Source organism: Amphiura filiformis, chromosome 5 (genome assembly GCF_039555335.1).
Source record: "Amphiura filiformis chromosome 5, Afil_fr2py, whole genome shotgun sequence".
Taxonomy (NCBI): Eukaryota; Metazoa; Echinodermata; class Ophiuroidea; order Amphilepidida; family Amphiuridae; genus Amphiura; species Amphiura filiformis.
The window spans coordinates 16,804,160-16,811,408 of NC_092632.1; positions in this window are offsets into that span (position 1 = coordinate 16,804,160).

Genomic DNA, 7,249 nt, shown 5'->3' on the forward strand with positions numbered 1-7,249 from the left:
GGGCATGAAATTTACACAAGTCATCAAAACTCACTGTGTATTTCAGAGAAATCCTTCTCCGTCACCATCAGCGGTGGTACTTGAATGTTGACTAGTTACAAAATCTACAAAATCTTGATGTTAGTCGGTATGCTTCGACCATATTTATAAATACGTATTTATAAATACGCACGTGACCCATGGGCACGACATACCAAGACCAGCAAGCGTGACCATATGACCACTATACAGAAAAGGATAGGAACTCATCAGATAAATATCCAGTAATTTGTAATTTGTTTGTAAAATATTTATCGACGGAAATGTTTACAGTATAATCACAAAGTTGAACAAAATAGAAAATTTTGCTGACAGTAGTCTCGTGTTGTTTACCGCCTCGCGCCTTTGCATTCAAATGTACAGGACCATCACCCGCATTGTAGAAGATCACTTCGAAACTAAACGTCTACAAGCTTTTATGGCAGCGCGGAGGTGGTCACGTGCGTATTTAGAAATACGTATTTATAAATGTTGTCGAAGCATGCTGTTAGTTGTATCCTGTGGTATTTCGGCAAAAAATCAATAATTGAGGGTTCACGGCCATGCCCCTGTTTAAGATGTGCAGTGCTATTCAAACTTTGCATCATCGTGTTCAAGGCTTCCTTTACACTTTATATAAGCAGGTGGATTTATGTCTTGTTGTTGGTAGTCTACCAAGAATTACTTTTATTTTATTTTGTTAGATATTGGTTGAATCCATCGTGGATCGCTTTGTCGCAACGTACGTTGACACTGATGACGAAATAAGACGTGGTAGTACAACAAAATTGTCACGAGAAATGACCGAAATGAAGTAGGTAGTCCCTATCTTCACATTAAATAAACACATCACAAAAGGAACCACAGCTGAAAACACTTTAAATGCGTTTCAAATTATTTCCTTTCATTCAAAATGGTCGATGGTGGCAACCATAATTGGAGGATTGGCACAATGAATACGGTATTAAACTACGAAGAGCATAATTGGACTTTTGGCTGCTATTCTAATTTGCCATAGTTTGTCTTCAACTATTTTCATGGATTTTTTCACTTCTTTTTAATACTTCAACTCGTTATACATTTCTTTCAACAGAAAAATTTCATTAACATCATTGTTGTCATTTTTTTGTAGGGAGAAAATAGAGTTCATTGTTCAACTTCTTCAGGATCAACGTGTCGGCCAATCACCATCATTGACTGCTAGACACGCTAAAAGGAAATTCTTTAAATGAAACTAATATCGTTTTGTAACATCATCAGTGAAAGCGCTGTGACTATTTAATAATTAAGACATTGGAAGTTGGGAGCAGAGCATACTAAAAAAGAAAATTGTATAATATGTAAATAATTTAATTCATTACCATGTCGGATGATAGCTAGATTATAGGGGTAGTGTGATTTGAGGGGTAAAACGTTTCTATGTCGTACACAACTATGTCTTTAAAACCCCTACCCCAGAAGGCGATATACCAAAAACACAATACCAGTCTAGTTGTACGTGGCCTGCTACTCTTATTGGGACCTAATTTGTTTTGCGATGCAAAAGGCTTCACAGAGTAAAGTCTGCACAAAAAGTAACGCAGCTGTTATAAATACGCCTATAGCTTTAATAATTGCTTCCACAATATTTCTGCATAGAAAGAAGGATAATTTATTTACGCGCATTTCGATACCCCATTGTCAAATGTCGTCCAATAATTATTAACACTTTGAAGAAAAATTCCCTAATTTAAAAGTTGCAGTTTACAGCGATCGATGGTTATTACGCAAGCACTGTGGCACGTAAAACTCTCTATTATCTTCACGCTGACTTCAAATCAATACAAATAGCTGCAACTTTTAAATTCGGGTATTTCTCTTTAAAACACTGCTGTGTTGTTAATATTGAACGAAATTGGACAGATGTGGTTGGTATCAAATTGCGCGTAAATAAATCATCCTTCTTTCTATGTTAAAATATTGTGAACACGATTATTAGTTCTGACGCTATAGGCGTATTTATAACAGCTGCGTTACTTTTTGTGCAGTCTTTACAATAACAATATTTAAAAAGCATGCTGTCATACTTCATACTTTAGAAACGTCAAAATTGAACAATACCTAATTGGTTTGGAACAAATCTTTTAATCAATTCCAGTACACAAGAAATGATTACACTACTATCTCCGGGCTCTTGGAAAATGCCAACCCCCTCCCATCGCCTAAACAACATATTTTGAACAACAAAAATCAGTTAGTAAAAACCAATTTTAGTAACGAAAGTGATTTTCCATGAGTTTATTTATAATTTATTGCGTGTTATTTTATTTTATTTTATTTTCAAGTAACAAATTGTCCCCCAAATGCAAAATATGGGTCGGGCAAACCTGTAAAACAGTTGCCACTTTATCAAACAGAAAAAGGTGATTTGATGAAACAAAGTCAGAATCATGCAGAAGTTGTTATATAATTATCATTGTTTGAGTATATACAGGGGAAAGAAGAATTACGCAGGGACAGGCAGGTATGTCCGGAGTTTTTTCTCTGGTATATCTGCCTATGCATGTTATGTTTCCATTTGTAAATTCATGTTTAAATGTGCTAGTGTGCGATGCGTAATTCTTCTTTCACCTGTATATTGATATATTAAGAATAACGATTAAGCATCATTAATTTGATCTCGTGCGCTAGTTGTAATCTACCAAAAAACGTTTCAAAACGTAAAAAGGGGCCAAGTTAAAAAAATCTTTCCTGTGTGGCTTTTCACCCTTTTTTAAACTTGGTCCCATTCAGCAAAGTAGTACCGTAATAACATGAGTCCTAATTCCTACATGCAACAATTAGGTTTAAGACTGTTCGAAAGCGGTGCAATATGACGTAGGCTATGTATTATCAAAAACATTTGAAGGTTTATGTTTCATTATATTGCGTGTTCATAAAGAGTAGAGTATTATATATACTTAGCAAATTGACTCTCTGTCAACCTGTTACATATTATAGGCCCTACATCTGTTATCTGTACAGAAGGCGCAGAATCGCACAAGACGATGAAGAATTTAACAAAGTGAGTATTTGCTACTTTTGCTTAAATCAAAATACATTATAACGTCTTTACGGAAAAACTTCAATCAAGCACGAACATCAATTATTTTACTCTACAAAATTAACACTGACAACTAAGAAAACAAACAAGTAGCCTAAAGATGACTTCGTATGGGTCTTTAGAAACTTTCATAAATGGGACCAAGTTTAAAAAACGGTGAAAAGCCACACAGGAAAGATGTTTTAAACTTGGCCCCTTTTTACGTTTTGAAACTTTTTTGGTAGATATTAATTCTTTTTTTGAGGTAAAAAGATATTGCGCGGTAAGTGGTTCTTTGTAGCCATGCGAGGCGAAGTAGTTGGATATCCATATTTCGCGGTTAATGATTCTTTGTAGCCCTGCGGGGCAAACTAGTTGGATATCCATATTTCACGATGAGTGGTTTTTTGAAGCTTCGAGCTGCATGGGGTAAAAGAATTATTTAAAAAAATAATAGCTGAACCCAATAGTTCAGCCAGGGACTGGAAACGACATATTGATGACTATATCAGGGCTACGACACTCAACTCATTTGCATAGCAAAATGACCCGTCTCCTCTGCAGCCAATTTGGTTCCGCTCCATCGAAATCAAGCTGGTCACGGAGGAGACTACCCTCCTTTGCGTTTGTTCATTTGTGTATGGAGAGCCCTTCTTGGAGTCCGTAATGACTTAGGCTACGCTCTCAGCTAGAGTCCGACGCTGCATTGCACTAGAAATACCTTTTCTGTGAAATCGCTATAGAGCCAACCGGGAAACACGTATTCGTTTTGAAAATATAGTATTAAAATTAGTATCACCCTTGTGGCCCCGTGCAGTGGAAAACCTTAATTCTTTCATTAAAAGGAAATAAAAAATTTAAAAAAACACGGATCTACCTGTGCACCTATAAAATGGTCACAGCAAATTTGTCTCAAATATGAATGAATTTTAAGAAACATACGGGATATGATGAACATTGACCTGACGCCATGATAGTAGGATCTGTTAGTCGTTTTATATACAATATATATACCGTATTGTCACAATACCAATATTTGTCATTATATATAATGAGTAATATTTAGCAACGTAAATGTGCAGTTCATATGCACAAACGAATACTGATCTTTATGATATTCAGGACATATTGATGACTATATCAGGGCTACGACACTCAACTCATTTGCATAGCAAAATGACCCGTCTCCTCTGCAGCCAATTTGGCTTTTTGTACATCAGGTTTTTGTACATCACATATAACATGTCACATAGGAGGTCATACGTGTTGACCTTCATCTATTGTATTTGTTCATCTGTCTATGGAGAGGATTAACGCCATTAAACGCTATTAAAACTCCATCAGTATTAGGGCGTAGTTCAGTGAACTCACCGTATTGCTATTCCAAATACTTTGATAATACAGATAATTATGTATTAATGGGTCCATACTGCAGTTACTGTCCGTTTTCCTATACACAATACACAGTGCTCTTTCCCATTGACGCGTGACCTCTACAAATAGCCTACGTTAAAAGTATGGGGATATGCCTAGTTAACGTCGCTGTGTGAAAAATAACCGGCCAATATTAAAAGTACTCTTCTAAAGTTCTAGAAAATATAGTTTTGTAACATGTCCTAAATTTTTAGCTAATTTAAATGTTTGGAAATATGCGTACTTTGGTGTTTTAGTTAATGTTATAGGTAAAAGTACATTGCCTAGTTAACGTCGCTGTGTGAAAAATAACCGGTCAATATTAAAAGTACTCTTCTAAAATTCTAGACAATATAGTTTTGTAACATGTCCTAAATTTTTAGCTAATTTAGATGTTTGGAAATATGCGTAATTTGGTGTTTTAGGAAGGATATGTAAACGACAGATAACACCAAAAAATATGAAGAAATTATTTCCAAACCGTGTTAAGTCTGCAAACCACCATGTTTCTCATTTTCAAGAACGCTGGTTAACATTAAGCACGTATTGTCTCATTTCGTAAACAAAGACCACAGAGAATTGTTCTCTAGCGCTCGCTTTATAATCGTTCACCCAACTGAAAGTATAATCCCAGCTCATTGCTCCATTGTACGTGTAAAGCAGAACATATGTTGTGTGTATTTAACCAGAGAAGATATGATTTAATCAGTTGAGCTGTTTTCAATGAGTGTTATCTTGGTTTAATAGCTTTTAATGGGGTTTAAGTCCTGCAAAGGTCGAGTTGAATTCTACTGTAGACATGACTGCATTATGCGAGGCGATTGCATTGAAAAACCTAATAAATTATTCATAACAGTTACGTAACCAATCGATAGTGCGGACACTTTTCATTTGCACACCCCCAAAATTCGTGATCTTTTAGCGTTGGAAAAGAAACCACGTGAATAGAGTGCCCTCTCAAGAATATCTACTCTCTGACTATATATAGAGTATAAACCCAAGCGGAACGAGAGCTACTAAGTAACCGCTATCCGAACCATAAACACATGCATGATCAGACAACGAGTGTTCAATTTCCTCATAGCTTCTCACGTTGTACCAGGGCAGCGACACTACCTAATTTGCATATCCAAATGACCCGTCTCCTCCGCAGCCAATTTGGTTCCGCTCCATCGAAATCAAGCTGGTCACGGAGGAGACTACGCTCCTTTGTGTTTGTTCATTTGTGTATGGAGAGCCCTTTTTGGAGTCCGGAATGACTTAGGCTACGCTCTCAGCTAGAGTCCGACGCTGCATTGCACTAGAAATACCTTTTCTGTGAGATCGCTATAGAGCCAACCGGGAGCACGTATTCGTTTTGAAAATATAGCATTAAAATTAGTATCACCCTTGTGGCCCCCGTACAGTGGAAAACCTTAATTCTTTCATTAAAAGGAAATGAAAATTTAAAAAAACACGGATCTACCTGTGCACCAATAAAATTGGCACAGCAATTTGTCTCAAATATGAATGAATTTTAAGAAACATACGGGGTATGATGAACATTGACCTGACGCCATGATAGTAGGATCTATTAGTCGTTTTATATACAATGTATATACCGTATTGTCATAATACCAATATTTGTCATTATATATAATGAGTATTAATATTTAGCAACGTAAATGTGCAGTTCATATGCACAAACGAATACTGATCTTTATGATATTCAGGTTTTTGTACATCACATATAACATGTCACATAGGAGGTCATACGTGTTGACCTTCATCTATTGTATTTGTGCATCTGTGTATGGAGAGGATTAGTGCCATTAAACGCCATTAAAACTCCATCAGTATTAGGGCGTAGTTCAGTGAACTCACCGGATTGCTATTCCAAGTACTTTGATAATACAGATAATATGTATTAATGGGTCGAGGCGATTGCATTGAAAAACCTAATAAATTATTCATAACAGTTACGTAATCAATCGATAGTGCGGACACTTTTCATTTGCAAACCACCAAAATTCGTGATCATTTAGCGTTGGAAAAGAAACCACGTGAATAGAGTGCCCTCTCAAGAATATCTACTCTCTGGTTGTACACACTTCAGTCGAATTTGGCGGTGTTGGTTTGTTAGCCCTCCAAGTTATAACATCGTTCACTTTGTGTTGAACATTGTATGTGGGCCGCACTGTAATAACATAAAGATCAGTCTGATCAGTGTGATGATATCATTTCAAGAGGTCACTTCACGATTAACATGATTAAGCTAAACAGCCTATGTGGAAGAATTTTAAGGCCGACTTACACGAGGCAATTTTCCAAGCAATTGCCTGTTGCACAGACCTTGGAAAAAGATTGCTCCGTGTATTTTGGATTTGCAAGGAATTAATCCCCCAAGCATCAGGCAAATTAATCCCCCGAGCAACAGGCAAAAGGGTAGAGACATGCTCTACTTTCAAGGTTGTTGCATGCAATCTAACCTCCTTCAGCCAATCAGCTGAGTAAACACGAGCTGGTCGCTGCATTCATTTGGGAAATGTAGGGACCAACTTGATTCACCATCCACAACATGATAAATGTGTGCACATGCTACATTATAATACACTTGTAGGCCTATATTGTTGGTGGTGGTGGTGTTTAGCCCTTTTGATCTTAGTTTTCCTTAGCATTTTCTTTATAGAAAATTGTATTGATATATAGGAGAGGATTGCAATCTTTTGCTTTCAGGACAACACATGAGCCATTTTGATATTATTACGAAAATCATTA